This window comes from Rutilus rutilus, assembly GCF_951802725.1.
Source record: "Rutilus rutilus genome assembly, chromosome: 9".
Classification (NCBI taxonomy): domain Eukaryota; kingdom Metazoa; phylum Chordata; class Actinopteri; order Cypriniformes; family Leuciscidae; genus Rutilus; species Rutilus rutilus.
Window position 1 is genome coordinate 20,141,578 of NC_140223.1, and position 25,937 is coordinate 20,167,514.

The following is a 25,937-nucleotide window of genomic DNA, read 5'->3' on the forward strand; positions in this document are numbered from 1 at the left end:
TTTCAACTGCCTGTATTTTCCCCACTCTTATTCTTCATCCTCTCCATCCATTCCTGCCTGCTCATAAAAGTACTCCTTTAATCAATTTTTCACCTTTTCATTCTAGTATCTTCCAAACAGGGTCTCTCCGCTGGCTATTTCTGGATCTGCTGGCTGCGTGCTTCTATATGTATCACACTGCTTTATTTAACCAGGAGGCCAGTAACTTACTCATACATTGGTGGGTGTACATATGCTCTGAGTCATCCAGCCCTCAGACACCCTGCATATGGGATTTTCCAGCAGCATCTAATGAATTCACTAGACTGTGGGAGCGGCTATAATCACAGGGCCTGAACATGGACCTGGGTTGAAGCCCCTAAAATGTCCCCATTTACAAGAAGTAAGGCAAAGTTTGAGAGCAAGTACGCATATTTGCGTTAAATTATGATCACATAACCTATAGACGTGTGTTAATCACAAATTAGCGAAACATTACAGTATTGAACATATTATCTAACTCGCATACCCATGCTAGTGAGTTATAGGTTGGTGGATAGTTAGTTAGCTGCAATGAAAGAGAAGTATCAATAGATTTTTTTTCTACAGTTTTGAAACGTACATCCAAGTAAAACATTATCAAGAAAAAAAAAGAATTATGGTGGAGACTGTTCTATTATGCATCGATTGTGGATTGGATGGAGACAGATCTGAATGCGAGCTTGCGGTAAGAAAGGGGCGGAGTTTAAGCTGACTAAATGATTGGAGAAATGATTGGAGTATGTAGTTTCACAAGAAGATTAAGTTATGATATTCCAATACAAGTTCAAAAAATAACGTCAAAAATATACAGGGTGAATTTTCATTTCAAGCAATGCTACAGGTTCGTATCTCTTTAGAAGACTTGCTTGTAAAAAAAAAAAGCCCGTCCATTTTCATGCTACAGTATATCCTCTTCTGTGCTCCATGGGAAAAAAATGTGTCATACCGGTTTGAAACTAGCCTACGTGAAGCTGAGTAAATGATTTTCATTTTTGCGTGAACTCTCCCTTTAAAGCACACTTGTCAAGACGTAAAAGGAGTGATCATTTACGTCAGCACTGAGTTAAACAAATGAGGAACATTTAGACGCTGGAAATCTGGGCCATAGGCCATTCCCGCAGTGAGTGTCAATGACATGAGCAGCGAAGATCAGCTGGGGTGCAGATGTATAAATATGGAGCCTTGTAGTATAGCCTACATGCTATAAATGACACTGACAGCCTTACATTCCATGTGATTTTTTTTTTTTTTACTAAGCAAATTATTTATTTTTTTCTTCCTGGCTATAAGACCGAACAGTCACCATGAATCACCCTCAAGTCTCTTGAGGCCATTGTACAGTACTGAATTACACATTGTGTCGCTTGCCAGTCAGACAGGTTACATGACACCTGCTGTGCAACAGGCAGACTGCGGTACATTGACCCGGTAATAGGAAAAAGGCACCGGCGTGCCACAAGCTTAAGGGCAAAGGCCAGGCAGGATTGCGGGATCCTGGAACAGTGTTGCGACACGGATGTTTCGTCAGGTGAATGATCTCCTGCTTGCCTGGAACTCAAGGTAATCTGGTTAAGCAGCTTTAACCCTGCGGACTGAGGGAATTTAGACTAGTTGTAAAACCCCTTTGCACCAAGTGTGGATCAGTTCTCCTGGCTCCGTGTCCAAGCCGTCCATGTGGAGATAAATGTTTCATCAGTCCACACAAACGGGCTTCTGTTTTGTGAACAGATTTGGTGTGAATGAGTGTGGAACATGGTGTACCAATGAATCTTAAAAATTCCTATGTTCATTCCAATTTAAATTGAATTAAAATCATCCCAACAAGTTGTTCCAGATGCAACTGCGTACCCTCTACAAAAATAAACTAACCATAAGACAAAAAAATGTATGATAGCAAATTAATTTGTAAAACACATGTACACTCAGGTTAGATCCTAAATTCCCTGGATTTTAACTTCTGTTAAGTAATGCTTCTGTTTAACTTTAACTGGTGTGAAAACGTTCTTATGTATACACCAACTGAAGAGCATGTGTGTCTCATTTACCAGTAATTCAATTATAAAAACATAAAGATAACTAGGCAATCACATTATGCATTGATATAATTATATGTGCAAATGAGCTTTGTGATAATAACGTCCCTGATTTTAAAATGGCCTGCAATTTAAAAAAAAGGGATGCATTCTTTTGCAAACACAGATTATATAATCACTCAACACTCTGGAAACCGGTCGTACATTCACATTTGGGACCATTATACGCAAGTCTTTATAAATGAATCCCTATATTGTCCCATGTGCTTTTTGGCTTCATGAACCCATTCGGTTTGAACATTATCTGAAGTGAGGAAAGTTCATTGACGATCCCTGACGGGTGACCCGAGCACCCTTCACCCTGGTGCAAAGGAACTGTGAGGTATCTGACCTTTGCCATTTGGGATTATTTTGCACTTGTAGGGCCCTTTCAAGCTCAAGCTAATTCAACAAAAAAGGGCCCTGTGACCCATCTCACATTCAAGGAATGTTCCAGCTCAACACGAGCGCTCTAGAAAAAATATTTCTACTTGTCCCTCATATGAGAGCCAACAACCAAAAAAAAAACTAAAAAACGCAGCATATCTAGTAACAACCTCTACTTGCAAGTCTATAGAGAATAGTAGTATGCAACAGATGTTGCCAACAGGCCTGTTCCTTTAAAGAACACTTTGAGAGGCACTAATCAATGGTAAATAATACACAGTGAAATTATATTTAGATTTAAGAGTGCTTTGTTTCACAATTAGCAGTTAAATCAATTAGTACCACTGTATTAAGTGATGGGACAAAGGCTCGAAAGTGACCTTTCTGAAGACAAGGTCATCAGCCTTGCTGTAAAACGGCTCCAACATAAGAAGATTATCCCTAACCTACCACACCAAATTGAATCTTGGCCTTGCAAAGTTCTCAAAAATACGACTCAAGAAAAGCTAGGATGTATAAATCGTGTTCACATACATAGAGAATTTGGAACCACAACAAAATATAAATCACATATTTCATTGCAAGTGAAGATAAACAAGGCGTGTTTTCCCAAATTTTTATTTCTTTACTTGAGCAGCACATCATTGAAAATCACATTTTGTTCATACTGAAAGCCTGTTCATTTGATATTCATAGTAATCTAATCTAAATGTAGCTGATAACTTCACCGTCTGACTCTAAAGAGGGTTAGTGCGGGAGGTTCTGCCACAAGCGCACCTGCAACACAGCCTGGCCGAGCTTCTTATGTGTGTGCTGTTTCTTTAAGAGCAGATGAGACGGCGACCCTCAACAATCTTTTAATGCACTTGTGGGGAGATTGGCATTAGACTAGAGCGGATCACGTAGGCAATCTTTGTCCATGACCTGAAGAAGCCCTTGGGTAGGGGGAGGTCAGAACTATAGGTACGGTTACATGTGCAAAACAGTGTGACGTATAAGAGCTTGATGAGAGAGTGGCATGTTCTTGTACACTTCGAAGGGAGAAAAACAGAGAGCACTTTTCTGGCATGTGGCATCTGGTTCTGCTAAATGCCGAGAATTTTCTCAGTTTTCATCTGGCTGGGAGGATTTAGAGGGACGAATTTTCATATCCTGTTTTCTGTCCTGAAGAAGTTGGCCTTGAGGAGTTTACGGCTTGCGTAAGGTCAGTTGACGTGACAAGGGTGTGTATATATGTCGACCTGTGCTTGTGACCAAGGTCAGGTTCGTACATGGTGTGCACAAGCACATTAACACACACTCAAATTTACGCCATAGAATGACCTCGGAAAGAAAAGAGGAAGTTACATACACTCTGCAGTCTTTCATCAGTCATTCCCTAGAGGTTCTCTGAGGCTTTCAACACGTCAAAGCCTGGGCACGTCTCCAGAATACACGAAAACATCTATAAGAACACTGGAACTCGTCTGTCAGTGGTACTCAAGGTTGCCACCACTACACACCGCACACCACCATTTGCTACAGCAGAAGAGCAAGATGGCCACCTCTGTCAGCTCTGTAGAGAGTACAGAATGCCACTCCCTGCCTGCTCCACACCCAAATAAGGGCAAGGGGACCTCACCGGCCCAGGAATGTGGCTGAGTCAGCATGGACCCCGTACGGTAGCTTTTGTTTATGCCTGAGAAGTACGAATAGCCAAGCTCAGGCAGTTCACGTGAGCAGGCTGCTGGAGGGACAAAAATGGGATCCGTCTGGTGCAAGATTGGTTGAGGCGGCTTCATCAACTGTCTAGAAGAACTAAAGGCCTGAACCTTGACGCTGTTACCTCCACATCGGCATCTCTCCGTGCTGAAGTGCCAGGAAAGAGCCAACCACAACAGTTCTTCAGCTGGCAGCTTTAGTTGGTACACAAGGACATAAAGCTTGCCAGTGAAGAACTGCTGCAGGTCAGCCAGTAGGCTTCCCGGAATCGGCTCCCGATTCTCCTCAGAAAATGTGGGAACAGGGCGTGGCAGGATCTGTAGGGATGAAGAAAGAAAGGCATGTTTGAGATGAATCAAGATGGGCAATGTTAGTTATTATAATAGTAAAAAAAAAAAGTCATAGTATAACATTTCAGTTCATTAAAATTCATCATTAGGTCGAAAAGGTCAAATTCAACTGGTTTTGGTCATCAATACCAAAACCATTGAAACTTCATGAGTCTCGATACCAATTTTGATACCAAAGCAAAAAACGAATATGCTATCGAACACACACCTTCCTAAATGAAATGTTGATTTAAAAATGTATCTAAATTATTTTTTTAAATGTTATAAATCAAAAATATTGTTATTATTTAGAAAAGATTTCTTCAGTTAATCAAGCAAAAAGAAATGTAATTATAAAAAAAAGAAAAGAATTTGATTCATTCAATAAGCAAAGAAATAATTCAGCAGCTTAAATAAAGATCATTCATTCTCTGCTTTATAGTTTTATTTTCTCTATTTGTAGTTTGATTAATATTAATGACCATCAATTACCAAGACATTATTATCAAAAAGGTCATATGATCATTCACATGCACAGCCGCAGCACCACAAGCCACAGCAATCTTTACAGGGTACACACGCTCAGACATATTGGCACTAGGAATGCTGTAGAAAGACAGGAATATCCTTACATTCTTTAACATTAGAATCTTTATGGGACATGACAACGAGAGATGTCAAAAGTAGGGGGGGGGGGTTATAGTTTAAACAATGGATTTCTTCTATTTTCACTGCCACAGCCATGCAAGAAAGAGAAAGAGAGAAAACGCGAGAGGCCTAGTCATGTGCTCTTTGCCTCAGAGGTATTCCAGGCCTGATACTGCTTCAGCATTCATTCACTCTGATCAACTCCTGCCTTTAATTGAGTACAGATAGATCCGTTGCCTGTGCGTTTGATCAAACTGTTCTGCGGGGAGAACATCAACCACTCACACCGCATTAAAAGTTTCTCTTTATCCAATTGACTTAGAGGTTTAGTTTCATTTCCAAACACGTCTGCTTCATTTAACCAAAGAATCTCCTGTATGCAGCCAAAAATCAGGCCATTCATTCTTCTCTCAGGGAAGCTCATGAAGTATGGTTTCATTTCCTGATTACGTTTTTTCTCTCACAGACAGACTGTCTCTGGGCCTCACTCTCCCATTGATCTGCACAGCATTAAAGGTGGCTGTAAAGCTCTGCGCTTTTGCTGCAGTTCAAGGACGAGCGCTGGACGGGTATGGCCTCTATGAACCCATTGACCTCGCTGAACCACGGAAAAAGGTCCAGTTTGCAGAGCAACGACTCGCCCTGGACTGGCACCCCCACACACATTCAGCTTTGCTCCCTCTGTCTCTTTCACACACACACACACTCTCTCACCCACGACTCGGAAATGCCAGCTCCTGCCAAATAGCACGGATGATCTGCCCATACTCATTGAGCTGCCCAGTGGAGAAACAAACACAGTGGAGTGACAAAGACGGAGTTCAAACTGCACACAAATATTTTTTTGTGTTGAGACATTTCGTGCGCATTTTATTCATTTCATGTGTCCAAATCAGCTGTCTTGTTCACTCTTTCACTTTATACTGTAGAGAATGTGACAATTCACTATATGAGGAAAGAGTGAGTAAAATTCAGTGTATTCAGACACAACATTTCAAAAACTACCAATCGCATTCAAAATAAATAAAAGTAATAATAAAATAATTTGTCATATATAATACAATACATACATATAATATGAATATAATCATAATAACTAGGGCTCTCAATTTTTCATTGCGATTAATCGCATACTTTAGCAAAATTAGGCATACACCATTTATCTTGTTTAACGCGTGTTTTTTTTTCATTTGCTATATCCAGCAAAGTAAACAATCAGATTGAACAATATCAGTAATTTCCTTTTATTTCCAAAACGAAGACACAACACAACTTATTCTGAAGTGTAAAGTCAGCTTACTTTTCTATTAAACATTTAACAAGCTGCTAAGGCATGCAAGTTTGTTAACATTTTCAGGTGACAGAGCAGCCCTCTTCTTGCGCACACTGTGTCCAGTGAGTGAAAATATTCTCTCACACGCCAAGCTAATTCTGTGCTAGAGATGACAAGGTATGAAAATTTCATATCACGATTATAGTGACCAAAATGATCACAGTTATCAAAATGATCAAGATATTGTTAGAATGTGCTGAAAATGTTCACAAAGTACTGACAGGCTAAATGAAAATGTAAATCCACTCTCTGACAGTAGGTGGCGCTTATGGAACAGCAAAAATAGAGAGCCGTTTCCCTGGTAAACACTGTACATAAAGCAGCGCTGCATTTATAAAAATGACTTAATTAGTCATTACACAGATGTAAGATAAAGAAAATGCCATCGAAACTTCTGAAAACAGTCAGTTCCCTTCAGAGATACATTCATATACAGTGCTATGCATAAGTTTAGACACCCATGCTAAAGTTGACTAAAAAGAGGAATAAAAAAATCATCTTTTGGAAATTGAACTTAATGCCTTAATTTAAAAAATTAGGGAAAAATCCAACCTTTAAGGACACCAATTTTCTTTGTGAATGAATAATGTATCGTAAATAAATAAATGTTCTTCCTTAAAATACAGGGTGCATAAGTTTGGACACCCCTATGTTAAATTCCCATAGAGGCAGGCAGATTTTTATTTTTAAGTATTTTTTTTTTAATTTTTTTTTAGGATACTATGCATCCTGATAAAGTTCCCTTGGCCTTTGGAATTAAAATAGCCCCACATCATCACATAGCCTTCACCATACCTAGAGATTGGCATGGGGTACTTTCCATAAGATCATCTCTCAATGCAAATCAAACTAGCTATTAGGCTAACTGAAATAAAACCATGCCAATCTCTAGGTATGGTGAAGGCTATGTGATGATGTGGGGCTATTTTAATTCCAAAGGCCAAGGGAACTTTATCAGGATACATAGTATCCTGGATCCATGAAGTAACTGGCCTTTAAAAATAAAAATCTGCCTGCCTCTATGGGAATTTAACATAGGGGTGTCCAAACTTATGCACCCTGTATTTTAAGGAAGAACATTTATTTATTTACGATGCATTATTCATTCACAAAGAAAATTGGTGTCCTTAAAGGTTGGATTTTTCCTAATTTTTTAAATTAAGGCATTAAGGTCAGTTTCCAAATTCCATGCTCATTCAAATATCCAATATCGACTGATACAATACTTATAATTAAAAAAAAAAGAAGATCAGATAAACAAAACTATAGATATATTGCGCATCAACAGATGCAAGAAAAAACGTATCGTCTGAACAAAGCCAGAGAAGAAATGGATGCTCACTGCATCTGCGCTGTTTTCAGTGAAGGAAAAATCACATTTGGTTGTAGCTTCCCCCTTCTGCGGAGTCTTTAGCCTGTTGTTATCAGACACCAGGGCGGTTGAATCGTCCTTTGTCTAAAGGCGGAGATAAGATCCTTCTATGTCCAGGACACTGCAGGCAGGGAGGGCTGACAGCTTCGGTTACAAGACTTAAAAACAATCACACACCACTGTCCAGTATCATACTATAATGTGCTCTCTTAAGTTGTAACACCCATGGATTTACCCAAAGAATGGGTGGCACAGACAAAACGGAGCTGAATAACATGCGGTTATGGAAAAGCCAGAGACTTCTCTTCAACCCACTCTCAGAAGAAAAGAAAAAATTCACTAGTCCGTCGCGTGGTGTTTGATGTCTCCACCCAGTCAAGACGCTCAGAGAGCCACAGGCTAACAAGTGGTCAGCACCGGACACAATGAAGCATGTTTAAACTCTTGCTGTCTCTCTCGCACACATACTCTGACTCACCGACATATACAAACACACAATTCCAACGAATCCTGTCGCATAGAACACAGTGTTCCCAAGGAGTGATTTATTGTAAAGTCGTGGAAGCTTCCCAAACAATTACAGTCAGGCTGCTCCACAAGGCAAAGGGAAATGGTAAAGTATGTGTCTGCTCACATTTTCCTCCCTAAAGCTCTTCCTACCTCCAAGAAACCATTTCAAATGAACCAATGAATCAATAGCCCAAAGATGACTCAAGATGGGAGTCTGGGTGGTGTCAAAAACACCTTTTTACCTCCATTTATATTGCACCCAAACTGTTGCATCAGCTGTCTAGTGACGCTGTCCAAGAGTGACAGCTTGCTCACATCACCAGGAGACACCGAACAGCTTGAGCGGCAGGTGAAAGACAAAGGTGCGCTTCAGTCCAACTGGCAAAGAGGGTGGTTTTAGGTTTAACAGGCTTGCCCAACATCTGGAAGACAGTGGGAAGAGATCACAAGTCAGATTTTCAAAGCAAGCACTGCTACACCCTCTGTCTAAACAGATATGTTCACCGACATTTGTTACATCATTCAAAGCCCCACATTAATTGTGAGTTACGGATCAATGCATTAGTTATTCCCTTCAGCTTTCAGATTAATAATCGGGAAGTGACCAAATGGGTTGGGTGAAAGGGGGGTTTTAATTAAAGTGACATTTTGTGAATCTGAACAAAAGAAGAGCATGGCCATTCCTGAGCCGAGATAAAGATTATTAAGGAAAATCGGTTTAAAAAGGTGCAAGCTCACCCCTCAGAGACATGGCCAACGGTGGAGATGTTACATTCCTGTCATGCTTGTCAGGGGCTTTCAGAGGGAGTACAGTACAGAAAATGAGAAATGAGAGTGTGAGAGAGAGAGCGCGAGGGAGAGCCACACCCAGAGGTTGAAAGTCTCTTGTCTTTCTGCTACTGTGGAAAAATGCGAGGTTGGAGCCATAAACTGGCAGAATGCAGTAAGAATCTCTGGAAGGAAACCACTAAATCCCTGAGGGATATGAGAATCCATTTTGGTTATGAAATGCCACATGACACAGCATGCAAGCAGATCATCTGCATGTGGGGGGAAAAACAGCCGTTTCTTTACAACCGGAAGTCGGTGGCTACAGAACTTTTGAAACAAATGCCTCCACATTTTACAGATGCCAGTTTGCCACATTAAGCCACTTCTCGAGACATTCTGAAAGAGAAAAATCCAGAGTGTCCAAAGATATTTTTTTATGTGACTTTAGGGCAGATGCCTGAGTCTGAGCTTGTCCCGTCCGCTCCATTACCCGTTCTCCTCCGTGTCACGTAGGTCCTGTGCATTATTCACCATCCTTTACATATGCACAGAGTGGCATGTACACTTGCATCGCGACTTCGTCCTTAATCAAGCATCGTTGTGCCTGCATCGGGGCCCTCTAAAGAGTCCAGGCAATCACCGTTCCTACAGCTATGCTTCAAATGCTGAGGCGGCTCCAGTAATTCTGCCATGAATCACAGCATGAGTCAACCGGCGGGCAGGCAACAGTGAGAAATGGAGAAGTGCAGACATTGAGAAATGGATGCCATTCACAAATGCACAGATGAAAAGAATAAAAAACCGGCAGATGCCAGGAAGGGGAAGAGATCGTAACAAACCGTTATAGAGAAAAACGCACCTGTACCCAAAGAGCTTTTTAATGACGTTCATTTGTTTGTGACGACGACGAGGTAAACAGGAAGACTTACCAAGGGCTCGTCCGGGACACAGACGTCACGCATACATCCTGCTCCTTCTTTTGGCTCCCAGACTTTGTCTTGGTTCAGGCGTGCTCGCCCTGCTCGCCCCGCTGACCAAAAATTGATGAATTGAGGATGGTAGTGCATGTGCCGTACAGGGCAAGACACATGAATGTCTATATAAAGCTCAGATGAACACAAATCCAAACATGTCACAGCCAAGTCATGGCCACAGAACGTTTAACAAGCTCAAGGAAAGTAATCTTAGCCTTAATCTGAAATGTCTAGCCAAAGCCTGAGCTTAGCAGGAAGACCAACTGAATTTTCCTGAGGAATCGAGAAGGAAAGGTAAAGGGGTGCGGTGTATTAGCATCCCAACACTCCATCACTGCTTCCCCAGAACGAAGATGACAGTTGCGAAAGGTCTCTGCAACTAACGAGAACCACCACTTATTTGTCTAAACCGCTATTCTACTTCCTCCAGCCACTTGACAAACAGAAAAACATGCAGCCAAAACAGTTTGATATAAAAGAGGAAATTCCAGCTGGGTTATACAATGGAAATGACTGTGGGGCAACGCGGAAGAAGCGAAGTCATTTCAGGAATTCATGTAATCTCCTGCTAATATCAGGGCTGAGGATTCTATAAATCTCAAACGAGAGCTCCAGGGACCCACACATAGCCAGAGGAAGCGGTTGGAGCCTTTAAGAGTGTGATGAGCATACCACTCATTTACACTGCTGTTGGTTGGTTGGTTGGGGAATGAGCCCACTTATACAGCGCAAAAATCGTAGACGCATGCATACGTGAACTGCAATGAATGCTGCAGGGTCCTGCCTTGAGAAAAATAGGGAAGTTAAGTACTTGGAGGTAATTTTGCGTTCTTGAGCTCGTTCTTCTGAAATGCAGTTTGCAGCACCAAAGAATGCAGAACATCTGGCCAAGATTAAAAACAAGGCTTCAGCTTCTTCTCGTTATTTTTTAAAACACAGCTTGTGGCAAAGCCAAAGACGCATTTAAACCCTGTACTGCGAACCTGACGAATCAGGCATATTTCTGGTATATCGTTGCTTTAAGGAGCGCTACAGCCATGCTGCTAGTATACGTGTGTGCACTGTGCATGAGTATATAGCTTTAGCAAGTCCATACCTCCCTCCCTGCTCTTCTCCAATGCAGTTACATTTTGTATTAGCAGCAAATGCAAAAGGAAGCTGATGCAGCTGGAAAACCATGAATAAGCAAGTAACTCAAATGAAACTTCTTTCATAATGTTGGTTGTTATAATGACAAAGCATGGCCTGTTCTCCCCCTCCCCACCCGTCGAACTCTGAATCATTGCTCGCAATGTTAGCAGCGATCAGAGTGGCAGCTGCCTCTCCCAGCACAGCAAAGGAAGCAAAAGCTTTGATTTGACTCAATCATGCTTTTAATACTATGCCATGGGCAAATCGGACTGAATAGGAATCTCTCGGTTCAATTAAATTCAATTTCATTAAAATAATGAAATATCTACACTGCAATTATTCTGACACAGCAAACGACTCAACCAAAATTAGTAACTTATTGACTGAGTGCAACTGATCTGGCAAGACTCTGTAGCATTGCAACTAAACAAAATTATATATATATTATTAAAAATGTAATGTATTCCTGTGATGTCAAAGCTGAATTTTCAACGAAATGTCACCATGACCTAGACATTCACGTCCCAATAATTGTTCAAATCAATTATGCTTTTCAGCAGACAGCACTCCATCACACAATCTAGTTAATAAAGCAGGGGTTCTCAACTCTGGCCTTTGAGGTCCACTACTTTCCAATAGCAAAGTCCAAACCATAACTACAACGATAACTGCACAGAGAAACAATATTGCTGGGATCACTTTCAAAATGTTTTTTTTCCAGCTGATTAATGCTAAAAACATTGACAGCCAATCATAATCCATTCTGCTTTTAAGAGCACAAGTGTTTAATGGTGGTGTGAATGCTAATAAAGTTATCGTTATAGATAAGGTTCTTAGTATGAACGCACCTTGTCTTCCTTTACATTCAATTTATTATATTCTTCTTTGAACCTCATCTATTGAGAAAGAAATACTATCAATAGTCTCACATCAGAGTACCTTGGACAAATATGTTCTCGTTTTATTTCAACACTTATTTATTCTCAATACTTTTACAACTCTCGATACTTTTATTTGATTCTTTTATCATTCTTTATAGATTGTTAGACATTGCAATACGTTTATCTTTTACTTATTAATCTTTGTCATTCCTTATAGTCGAATTCAGTTTGGACATCATTTTTCATCTTCCTGGATCACACTGCATCATGCTAATTCATATTTTTGTGGAAATCGTGATATGTCTTATTTTTTAGGAGACTTCCAGACCAGCTTTTATTTGAAATAGAAATCTTTTGAAACCTTATAAAATGTCTTTACTGTCACTTTTGATCATCTTTTGCATCCTGGCTCAAAGGTTGTTTTTTTTCTACTGTATATTTCATAGTTAAAGTGTTTTTTTTTTTTTATATATCACTTTAAATTTGACTATACGAAATCTAATCCATCAGCACTTACTTAAAGACTAAATATTTCTTTAGAAAACACTGATGGAATTAATCTCAACAGGTTCATTTCTGCACCCTCTCCCTCTCTCTCTCACCCTTTCCACTGCGCTTTCTACAGTTCTTTCCGTTGGTCAAGTCTCTGTGCCATGCATTCTTGGGATGCCTGGTACATATGGTATAAATTCCATTCTGTCTGCAGAGGCCCTTCATGCTGTCTGAGATACGCCGAGCTGGACTGACTCCACCCTCCCACCGAGCTGGGCCAGCTCACAGTCTGTACTGCTGAGGTGAACTAGCTTGGCTGCCTTAAAAGAGAGAAAGAGACAGAAAAAGTCCACGACTGAAGTCAACAGAATTTTAACAAGCCCATTTTCTTCGTATAGAATGAATGAGCTCATTATTTAAGAGTTTGGGGCATCTCTGCGACGTACATGCGCCGCCTTGTATGTCGAGGACAGAAATTCAATGAAGAACAATAGCACAAAACCCCAAACTGGGTCACTTACATGGCGGTGTGGAGCACAAAGCCTGCAGCCCATTTAATCAAAGGGAGATTATACAGGTCCCTCTGGGTAGACAGCAAAGGCAAACTCACTCTAAAAGTCTAAGTCACAGACAGTGCCGAATCATCTCCTTACTAAGACAATGAAACGCTATTGCTAGGAAGTTAACTGCGTAATGTTACTGTGGGTGAAAATGTGGACAGAAGCTCCGCAGGCTCACTTCCTGAGACCTCGTGGCTCAAACCGCCCGAGCGGCCAGCATTTGGTCCCACAGGACTGCACAGACGGGAAGCTCCACTGTCCTTGAGACAACAGCAGACCTTCTTCTGAGATCCTCCCCTCCCACACTCAAGACAACCACAGCCACCTGCCAAACAGGCAAATCACTGTCACAGCCGAGCTTCATCTGCAAAAAAAAAAAGCCCACTCACAGTCTGTGCGGCACGATACCGCACCAATTACTGAGGCAATGGAGGAATGTATGCCAAGACTTCAGAAAAACCACTTAAAACTCTAAAAACTCCACAAATGAGAGTGTAAAAAAAAAATCTAAATGTCAAAGAGTCCTGCAGAAACAGCGAAACTGTGTAACGCTAAGGGTGTGGCTCCAAAAGTCTCCATGCTATGACATTTCTCCTCATCTGTCCACGCATGCAGATGTCTGAGCTCCATGCTGTGGTCCATCCGTCCGCACAGATCTACTCACGCAACGCAAAGTAAAATATAAGCATCGAAAATTTCAATGTTTCATAAAGGCCTCGCAGTCAAGCCAATAAATGTCAAAAACTAAACAGAAAAAGTATTTGAACGGCAGAGACCTCGAATAGCAATCAAACATCCTGTGACTTCAACTACATTGATATATTTTGGTATCTTTCCAGCCACGCATGAATGAAGAATAAACTAATGCAGAAGCGAACGCAACTGCAAGGCCATACAATGGATTCACAAAACAAACATTTCCCTGAAAAAAAAAAAAAAAAAAAAAAAAAAAACAACGCTGCCGCCATTAGATGCTCAGACACTGGAATCAGGAAATAAGAGTCACTCTTATTAAATTCATTGAATTTAAAAGATAGCAAGAAAATTAGACCTTCACGCATAGAGTCAAGATGTCCAACTTTCCTACGGATGGCGATTACCCTGGGCAGGAGAACAGATGTTCCTTTTTTCCCCCATAAACTACACTGTGCTGCTTCTTTAATGAGCTACTTCAATCTGAACTTGCTTATTTAAAGGTGCATACGACTGACATGTAGTACATCATTTTACAGCCCTTAGGCTACTTCATATATTCAGGCATTTCGACTTTCATTCAAGGTAGATGGCATTTCATTTTTTGCAAATTTACACAGATTTATAAAAATGACATTTTAAAATCCCAATGCCAAATTCCACTGAAGTTTAAATGTAGTTCAACTAATGCATTAAAAACCTGATGCAGAAATGCAAAGATCATGTTCAGTCATGTGACAATTTCCTGCTTATCAATAAGATCTAAAAATCAACTCTTAGCACAAAAGCAACAAAAACAAGGAAAAAAATATTCTTAACCTAACATTAAAAAGCCAAAGACATTCTTTGACATTTTGTTCTAAATACTTCTCCATTCGGTTAATTATGTGGTGTAGATTAAAGATGATTAATAAATGAAAAATGGCTTCAACTCGACAACTTTAATCATTAGCATAATTCTGGTAAGAGTTATACAGAGATAAAATGGTAGGCCATAGCTTAAAATGTTGCATTTCACTCGAAACAATTACTGGAGCAATGAAACCCATTAAAGCAGTTGCGTAAACATGAGTTAAGGATGTTTGTCAACACTTATTTGCTTAATCCCATCCACAAATTCAAAAAGTGCAAAAGAAGAATCATCTGGTGATATGATGGAACTGATTTGGGAAAATGCGTAGCTTGCTTAGTCACTCATTTGATTTATAATGGCCTGAATGATTGTGTAAAAAAAAAAAAAGCACAACATCTGAATAATCAATTAGATTTTATCAGTTCATTTATAAAATTTTAGAAGCTGAAAAGATGATTTGCTATTAGTTGCTATCAGTTCTGACACATCACCCTCACCACTTGTCACCTCTAGAAGTCATATTTCATAACTTACCTTCAACAGGCGGACGTCATTTCAGACGTAAGAAGAAATCCATTTAATGACATAGTGTTGACACTGGTATTAAACTGAGGTCTTCACTCCAGATGTTAGGCTGTGTGTGAAAAGAGAAAAGTGAGAGAAAGCAGACACAAAAAAATTAAACAAGTAACCTAGAGGGAAAAGAGGACAAAACTCGTATATATCGCACCGTAAAGGGTGGGGTCTTGAGGAATTTGCCATGCTCTCGCCTCACAGGAATCAATGTAGGATAGGCGTTCTTTCATTACCAAATCCATGTTTTATGTAGGCTACTACTATCCAACTACACAAACTAAAATTTTGCTATTCGCCATTTGTCGTATAGCACAATATCATGTTGCTCATGTGACCTGCTAGTCATATTTAAAGAGACGTAGACTAAAAACACTAAGCATTAGGCTTTATCTTAAAGTGACAGTTCATTAAAAAAAAAAAAAAAAAAAAAAAAAAATTAATTCCTTTACTTACACTAATGTTTTTCCTTCAGTAAAACACAAAAGGAGGCGTTAGGCAGAATTTGAGGGTCACCATTTACTTTTATTCCATCTTTTTCCATTCAATGAAAGTGAAATCTCTTGAATATGTAGCTATATGCGGGTCATCATACGGGTTTAAAACCATCATGACGGTGAGTAAACAATTACTAAATATTAATTTAGGTTAACTATCCCTTTAAGGCCTATTCAATGTCATCTGACGTAAGTTAAAAAGAAGCATAATTATAATACAACTAAGAAAAACAAGTAAGCAAAATAAAAATAAAAATCACGAAAGAAATAGGCCTACGTCAGGCGATACGAGTTTACGATATTATAAGTGAAAGCAGATCAACGCCCACTGTTATATCAGTACGTTAGTTCGTCTTAATATTGTGTTAATTTTCAGCGCCTTCTCTGACATATGTAAATTTACTGGAGTTGATAATAAATAGCGTCAAATCGATATCGGTTCAGTATTGAGTTTTTCGACAAACACCTTCTGAGCGAAAACTTCTGAATGAGGAATGTTTAACACCTACCTACTTCAACTGGTAGAATTCTCGATCTCTGTCGTCGATCGATTCGTATGTCAGGCTGGTAAACTGTTCGACTCCCAGATATAACATATTATTAGATATCAATATTCGCTCAACATCCTTTAATTTCGCAATGGTTTTCCCCTCATACAGTCTACTTGCGGACGAGGCTCACGCCCTGTACGGCTCAACTCTGAACCGAGCGCTCTCGCGATCTCCTCCAATGGAATGTAACAGATTCCATTCGTTCTGAAGTGGTTTCACATACTTCCGAAAAGTTATATAGAGAATGTTGCAACGGTCATTGAACGATTAGACTCCGTTCTGTAATCGAATGCTTCCTGGATTTTAAATAGCTCACCAGTGACACGCGCATCGAATTCTCGCAAAATCCTTATGATTCAATTCAGCCGAAGCTCTGGCGTACAAAGGTAGCGCACATTCGACATTTAAAAGCGGTTGGCTCACTGGGAACCCAAGTTAGAATCGACCAGGGTCATGTCCTGATCCCATTTCCAGTCTCTCTCGCCCACTTTAATGCCTTACTCTAACTGTAAACCAAGGCTAAAAATCCAAGAAATAAATGCAAGTTCTGATACAGTTTAAGTAGCCTAATTCGCCCTTTTGCTGAAAGCCACACCTTAATCTCAAATCACTCTTGAATCAAAGAGCTAAAGCGCGATCACAGCTAAAATATCGAATCCTAACCCACTCAGACAGCAAGAGTGCTATAGAAATCATTTACAATATAATTACTCAACTTCAACACGACACCATTAATCTACCGTCCTAAATTTCACAATCTAGCCCACATATCGCTGCGTCCTGAGTCTCCGCTTCAACTCCCCTCATACCGGCTTCTCCTCCCGATCAGCTGGCAGCGCAGTGACGCCAAGAGCAACAGCTGACCAATCAAACACTAACGTCAAAGACCAGAAGTAACGCCCACTTATGACCGAACATGAATGTCAGGCCTGCACACCAATGCGATGCTCTGAGTCAGAAGGGTGTAAAGCACACTGTCCAATGACGCTATCTCTCTCGGACAGGCGTTTCACGGTTCTTCTAAAGAGCAAATGACTGAGCACCTCTGTGAGCAGGACTGGATAACTGTTTTCAGACTCCTATTAAATCTTACTTCACTTTGATACATTTCAGACTCCTTCGTAATGTCTTCAACATTTCCACAGACGTTGTTTTATTCTTGTTTTTGGGACTCAAGCTGTGAGCAAATGCCTTTTATAGGTTCATATTCACATCCACATTATTTTCTGGCTTATTAAGGGTGCACTCAGTAATCTTTCCTCATTAAAAGGGTTTTACGTAAAGAAACAAGCAGTACTTGTGCAAAATATCTTTAAGATGATGCACACTTACATAAAATGAATAGGCCTCCTCCAGCCATATCAGTATAGCTGTTTTAATTTAAATGGAGGGTCCATTCATGGTGGCCGCCATGTTGAGGTCACATGACCAGCAAAAACCCACTTTATTTCTGTAATCCTCCTATTATAGGATACTTGCACTTGAAATGAATTCAACATGAATATATGGCAGGTGTGCATTTCTACAATGGTATTAGAGTAGACTGAATAGAATGAATCAGAATTAATTCAAGTTATGCAGAACTGGCAACTGGAGTCAGGTGAAAAACTCAGCAAGGAAAAATGCTGCATTTCATTTTCTATAAAAATGATTCTTGAGGTTTCTGGTGAAATATAAAGCTGACTGCCATTTGTGCTATTGCTCGTTTTGTGGACGGAAACCTTAATTGGTGGCTTGCTGAGTCTAGAGGGAATTTTGAACAAAAATGCAAATTCCTGCCACTGAAGGAGAGAAAACCATTGAAAAATACAGGCTTTTATTCAACAATCAGAATTTTAGACCTTGCCATGTTTTGTTTTGGGCTCCAAAAATGGCCAAATAGAGAAGAACATTGTGTTGAATGGAATTCAGGAGGAGGATGATTCATCTTATTATTGAGTGTTATTGTAGATGTAAAGAAATACTTAAGAAATACAAAAAAAAAAACTTCACTGTATCCTCAGTAAATTATCACAGCAAGTGAACTTAGACGATTGCTTGTGTGTAGCCAAAAATGTTGTTTCTTCGTGTGCAAATGTCATTCCATTCATATTTCTTCATGTACTGCACAGTCAGGTCAATAAATGCTAATAAGTGCATGTCTTTTAATCAAACTGATATACTCCATAACTGAAGGCTGCAAGAGAGTGTCTTTTGGTCTTTTCCTGCATGACAACAGGCCAACTGCCTGGTCACAGTTGAAAGGACAGCATTTCCTTCAACTTCTTTCCACATTCCCACGCCACCAACTCTGGAACTGTCAAGTCCAGCAACAACATTTTATATCACATAAATTTAAAGGCGTTAATATATATGATCGGAAATGATTAACTGAACACAGGGAGCTATAATTGTAGAGGATACCAGTAGTTGTAGTGAAGTTAATGCTTTCAGATCTAATTGGAGACGCCCTGGTTGGATACTGAGCTGGAGGTGGTGAGGCAGTTGACGAAGCAGTTTCCTGTCCTGTTCCCACGTGGATAACATTTCCTTAAAATCTAGGCTATTGGTTATTTATATAAACAAAGTGTTACCAGCTTTGGAAAAAAAGGTCATTACAACCCAGTCACTACATTCCAAATTGAAATGTCATACAAATTTGCTTCATCTCCACGAGTGGTATCTGTGAGACATCCTACATCCTGTTACTTAAAAAAAAGACTGCAGACATTAAGACTATCTGGTGTAAGTCCTGGAGGGCACTTTCTCTGTCTGATCCTGATTAAGTCAAATACACTAATGCGAGGTCCGGCCCACTGTCTGGGCATGTTCTTAGACACATCACATTGTTAAGAGACTTAAAACAAACCTCTTCAATTTAGTTATTGAATGTCACTCAGTTTGTCCCCATGTGAACACAAACAGTTTGAGAACATGTTATGGTTATGGTTATTGTTGTGTTAATATACCTGGTGCACAGAACCGGTCCCTCCTAGGACATTAATCCAGCGCTTAAATGGATTCCAGGAATCTATCGGCCCACTCCCAGGCAAGTGCCTTCCTGCATGAGTACAGCAATACACGTCCATGATAGAACATTTTATGTAAATGATCTCCTCTTCAAGAGGATCTTATTTCTCTCAGTGAGTCATCATTTTTTTTATATATATAATATCAGTTTGTCAAATTCAATCTAGGAATGTGGCAGTACTTTTCCTATGAAAATGTTTTAATTGTGCATTGATCATGAGATCATTTTAACAATAATTCAAACTTGTAGCTTTTATATTATTCCCTGTACTGTTGTAATAGAACATACTGTAAAATGAACCCTGTAATGTACCCATTAACTGGCTTCCCATTGGTGTGATTGACCGTTCCCACTAACACATCAAACTTGCATTTCTCCATCCATAATACTCGTATAATCAACTACAATCCAATATTTGCTGTATTTCTTGGCTATATTTGAACCTTTTTACATTTTTTGCCCGTGTCATGTTTTACTGTTATCTAAATACCCCAACTTTTGACTAACCCCACCCTGTCTTCTGTGAAACAGCATCCAGAAGAATCAGAGTGAAGCCGCTGTAACTTTAAGAGCTGCCTTTTGCAAAAGAGAACTGATTAGTGGTCCTGGCAGCCAACCACACAAGCGGCTGAGTGAAGACTCAAGCCAATGAGAAGTCCTGCTGGGCGGAGGTTACAAAACCAGCCTGAACCCAATGACTCAGCACAGGCAAGTGCGTGCGAGATGACACTTAACAGCAATTTAAAGAGCCAGTGCTCACCATGCAAAAGTAGGTAAGGGTAAAATACGCACTCATGAATCTCAGCAGCTGTTCCCCTCCCTGCGAGGAGGACTGTGAACGTTGTTCAAAGTGACACGGCTGAGGACAACATTCAGTTTTTGGCCATTTTCTCAAAGGACCACACCTACACACTCATGGTAGACGCAGCATGACTCAGCATTGGCCATCATGTCACATAACCGTACATGACTGACAATGATGAACGCTGGCTAAACAAAAAGAATGGTTTGTACAAAGATGACAGTTATGCGTCACTAAGCAAAATATAAATCCCATGTTTGTTTTACGTCAACATAAATATTCAAACAATCACAGGATATGCATACGAAAATGCTCTGTAATTTCAGATGAGTGAATATGTGGGGATCTGAGCCACATCCTGGATGTTGTTCTAAACTGGATAGCTGCAACAAGCCAGAAAGGCAATACCTCAGTGACAAGGCACTAGCTATATTTACATCATGTGCTGTTAACTTCAGAGTACATATTTCTCAAGCTGACGGCAGGGGTTCTAGAACAGCCTCTTTGTTTAATGTAGGTAGGGCTGGACTTTACAGGTTCCTGAAACCGTAGGATGTTATGAAAAGACATTAAGTTAGTTATTTGTATGACACACACATTGCACCATCTATTATGAAGAGATTCAACAAGCTCATATTAGTTTACAGTGTGAAATATGTAGGCTATTCATTTAACATCCAAGCATGAAAAGCAGGACCATTAATAAGATCATTGTGTAGAACAAAATGCAAACTTGCAATATCATCTTTTACACGGTAAAATGATGTTTACAGAAAACCTCTTTAACAACAGGGAACTGTAAGAGTGAAAATGCTTCGGGATGGGAGGTGTGATGAATCATGAACGCATTTTACAATGGTTTGGTTTGGTATGTGAGCTTATGATTGAGCCACAGCTAAAGAAATGAACAGTGTGACCTGATTAAGTTTAAACTGAATTATTCAGCATTCTGTCAGTCGCCCTTACCATGAAACACAGCTAGACCTACAGCGCAGCGCAGGGTCAGAACTACACGGGAGAGAAAATATCAAGAGGAATGTTGACCCACCACATTCAAAGGGCAAACTGTATTAGTCTCTAGGGTTTGCAGAGAACCAAGCTGAAATCGTCATAAAAATGATTCATTAATCAAAAGGATTATGTAAGCAGCGTTAATTCCATTACACATTTTCATACAACCGCTTGCTAAAAATGATTAATTTTAAAAGCATTTTTGAAATGAAAGTAGTTTCATTATACATCTAATAATGAAATTATCTAATGTCTCGTGATGTATAATCATATCCCTACAAATGGGTCAATGACATATAAGAGTGTACACATTTAAAAAAAACTTCAAATGCATTTATGCTTAGGTTGGACCACATTAAAAAATAATGGGTAATTATATATATATGTTACTGGCAGTTTTTTAGGTTAGTGTAGTGTTTTACACCCTTTGACCCCTTAAACATGTTGTCTGTGTCTCTGATATATCAAATATTATCGTATTTGCCCCACTTATGTTCCATTGACCATGCCTTGTGGACTCTGGTCTTGTGCATGTTAACAGGCCTGGCCGGCAGTGAAAGTTTAAGAGGAATTTATCTCCCTTTCCACATGCAAGGCCAAGGCCTACTTACAGATATGATTAGCCTTGTTCATACAACATAACATGCTCTCCTTGACCAGATTCAAAGCAGCCAAACTCCATTTGAAAACAGTTCGAGTTAGCAAATGTATATACTCCCAAACCTTTTGCTTTGATTTCTTTATCAGAGTATGTTCAGGCTTAATGTTAACTAATCAAGACAACCCAGACAACAAAGGAATGTAACCAACACAAAATCTGACAACACGCAGTAGAAACCGGGGTGCAGCCTTGCAAGAGAGGAGTCGAATTTGACGTGCCAAGCCAGGCGAAGTTAAAGCACGCCATTGCATCACTAGTCTACCGAGTACAGCGATTAATCTATCCTGAATAAAAATATACAGTATATGAATGCATAGCAACACACTTAGAGATTAGAGTCTGCTGAAAGAGCTATGATCATTTTATAACTTGGACCCTTGGAGTTGTTGCATCACTGCAGTGCTGGTAATTAGTGTTTTCGAGAGTACCATGGAATCAGCAGCAGGTTATGTAATGGCCCTGATGGCTGGAGGTGCGATATGAGCTAGTTAAGCATGTGACAGTGATTTGGGTGTGCGTGACCCACATTCACATCCCAGCAGCCTTTGCCCATTAGGTCACCCGTGTCATGCTGTGCACAATGTTTCTCCTTCTGAATTTCAAAACAATTCCGTCCTTAATAATCCTCGTTATTTAACGTGAGCAAAAAAACATCACTTACGACAGACTCTAAGATCCTAGATGACCGTGGAAACACGTCACAAGCGATTGTGTCAACTGACAACACTGTTTTTTTTGTCTCGAGTGAGGTCAGTCTATATTCAAGTAAGGCTTCCCTCCCAGAAGGGTAAAGAGCTCAGCCTGTCCCTATAATACACACAAGCACCTGTCTAAAAAAGCAGCCGTCCTCCCACCACACCTGCCAATCTTACAGTCTGACACAGATCCAGCAGTTCGCCCAGCTGATTTTCCACAAATAGAGCCCGGTGTTCCAACTATAGCACAGCCCTCCGCTTAGCACCACACATTTACATAACCTGGCAGGCTGGGAGGGAAGTGCCACATCGCCAAGCGGTGACACTGCACCGCCCCACTGTACCCGGAGCGGCTACACCCTCATCCTGAAAACAGCACAGACACCTGAGAATATCCATGTGCCCCGTCAGCCAAGTGCAATCCTTTTAATCTTCATAGTAGTAACCTGTGATATCTGCTGCAGTGCACCTCTGTTGTAAGGGTGGGTGTAATACACCTCTTCCTGGATGGTGTGGGATTCGTGAGTGTCACATCCTGTTCTTTCCATTTTTGTCTTGCATGACATATTTGCTTAGTCATGTCATGTGAGTTAGTTGAAACACGTTATACTGACTGGTTTAATCTGTAACACTGTGGTCAGGATTGGAGAACAGACCTCAAGGAATGTCATTGAGGCATATTTGGTTCCAGGCCCTCTCAAAGATGAATGCAGGCTTTTACATGAACACATCTGGCCCGGCTAAGATTCTGTAGGGAATATAGGAATGAAAATCGCTCGTGTGTGTATGAATGGAAATGATTTTAGGAAAGCAATGGCTCAGTTGTTTCATCGAAAGTGTTTACTTCAAAAGCTTACTTCGCTCTCATATGGACATGAATGGAAGTACTGTTTTTATATGTAGATGAAAGGATCCACTAATGCTTGTGTGTAAGTAGTGTGTGAATTTCAGTAGGTCAAAGGTCAATATTCTATTAGCTACGGTTATCCATTGGTTATCTGATGAGGTTAATCTCTAGGGCCCTCTTTACACCTGCTATTAATGCGTTTTGGTAGATCGGATCACAAGTAGACGAGGGAGACACATTCCCGTTTACATCTGGTCTTTTAATCCGTCTCTTTTGGTCACTTTCAACAACTTTTGTCCAGATTTTTTCAAGGAGAGGGTCTATGGGCGGGTAAATGTATGCTTTTTCAGATAATTCAATCTAATGGAGGAAATAAGCTCATGCATTTTACATTTGAACAGTGAACACAACAGGAGAAATATTTGAAAATAGAAAAACATACCGAGAGCATTAGCTTTCGTCTCTGCTCTGACAGCCGCAAGAACGCTGAGAGTGCGTTTTAGAATTCAGGAATGGTGAGAGAACACTTTTACACTACGAAAGCAGTCAAGTCAAATGCGTTTTCGACTACCTCTGGAAGTGGTGAAAAAGTGGACAAGCTCAAAACGTTTATTCTCACTTGAATTTAGCGTCTTCCACTTGTGATCCGATCGACCAAAACGCATTTTAATACCAGGCGTAAACAGGGCCTAGGAATACCACAGTTAAAATGTAAAATCACTAATCAATGTATTAATTAAATAATACAAATAAAAAAAATATATACTTTTTAAATAAATAGACACATTGAATTGGTAATTAATTATTTAATGCATTATTTTATTATTAACATTTTAAACTATAATTTTATTATTAACATTTTAAATAATATAAATTAATTTGAAATATTTTACATAAATAAATCATTTTAAATATTTTTTTTTCATTGTCTATTTATTTGTCAAAAAATTTTTATACGTGATTTATTAATGCATTTCATGTGTTCCAGTTCACTGCATTTTTAAAATAAGCATTTTTAATATGTCTAATTATTTTTCTATCAAAAAAGTGATTCATTTATTTGAATGAATGCATAGGTAACTGATTCCCTAATTTTATTTTTCTAAGTGGCACTGGTCCTCCATACATCTCAGCAACCCAAATTTACCATACTCAGGCTTCAACTTTCCTAAATATTTTTTACAATATTTTTTGTGATTTACTTAAAGAGATAAATAACAAATCACCCCCCAACTTTCTGCCTTCAACTCCTAAACTCCCAACTCATATTTCCCTCTTCTTTCTACATATAGTATAGGCTGATATACAGGCTAAACCATTTTTAAAGGAGCTGTATGTAAGAAATGTATTTCAATTAATCGTAAAATGGCCCTGATATGTCACTAGACATTAAGAAATCATGTTCATTTCAAATACTTATATCACTGACAATAGTAGTCCGGCCAGGATATTGTCATTTAAAAAGTGAAGTTGCAGCCCTCAACTGATGTTGATGTTGTCATCTTGTGTTTTGGCCTGAAGCGCCGCCCTCCATCTAGCAGCCTACGTTCCTGCTGGATCCTGCAGCCTATCTGGCAACCTCGAGTCAGGGGGGAGGGGGAGGGAATACACCGCTCTACAGTAATTTGAAAGTGATTGCAGTACCAGTTTTGGCCACAATCTTACATACGGCTCCTTTAAATAAATTGCAATGGCATCTTCTAACCTCTGTGCCAAAAGCAGTCTTTTTTTCTGAAGGATTTGTAACAATGACACTGTAAAATAAAGTGTTACCGCGACTACATGGGTTAAGGTTAGGTTTAGGGGTAGGTTCAGGGTTGGTAGTTATTACCAAGTTATTACCAGAGGTGGACCGTAACAAAGTACATTTACTTGAGTACTGTACTTAAATACACTTTTTGAGTATTGTGTACTTTGAGTATTATTTTTCCTATAGAAACTTTTTACGTTACCTTCACTACATTTGAAAGACAAATATCGTACTTTTCTGTCAAAATCCTTGAGTGGAAAGTAGTAACTTTTGGTTGCAGGGGGTGCATTTTGGTTGGAAATTAAATTCGGCTTGACGTCAACATCCGACGTTGGACAGACGTTGTATTGAGGCTGGATTTGAAAGTCGTATTGATATGACATATGAGGGTAGGTAGGCAGGCATAGATTCAGAGGCATAAGGTAGGCTACTGTAAGTATTACAACAATGCAACAATAATAAAACAATGCATTGACATTTACTTTTGATACTTAAGTACTTTTTAAAAAGTACTTCTGTACTTTTACTTAAGTAAAAATCGGTCTTTACAACTTTTACTTGTAACGGAGTAATATTTGACCAGTAGTCTTACTTTTACTCAAGTAAGGAAGTTGTGTACTTTGTTCACCTCTGGTTATTACAATTACTATAATAAGTTCATAGTATGTATGAGGAACCGGACTGTCAAATAAAGTGCAACCGGATTCTTCCTAAGATATGAAAGAGTCAGGATTTGGGCAGTGAGACATTCGGCCAAGGCTATTTCATGTGGAGGTAATGAAACACAACATCCAATAAGCTAGGAGACAAGC

General features: G+C 39.6%; 1 long non-coding RNA gene across 1 annotated transcript; it reads right to left on the reverse strand.

Moving 5' to 3' along the window:
- Nucleotides 1–974: 974 nt before the first annotated feature.
- On the reverse strand, nt 975–17,203 carry LOC311296528. Its single transcript, XR_014628614.1, has 3 exons — nt 16,308–17,203; nt 15,263–15,362; nt 975–4,498 (listed from the first exon to the last, which is right to left on the reverse strand). It is a non-coding gene; the product is annotated as an uncharacterized lncRNA (long non-coding RNA).
- Nucleotides 17,204–25,937: the final 8,734 nt, after the last annotated feature.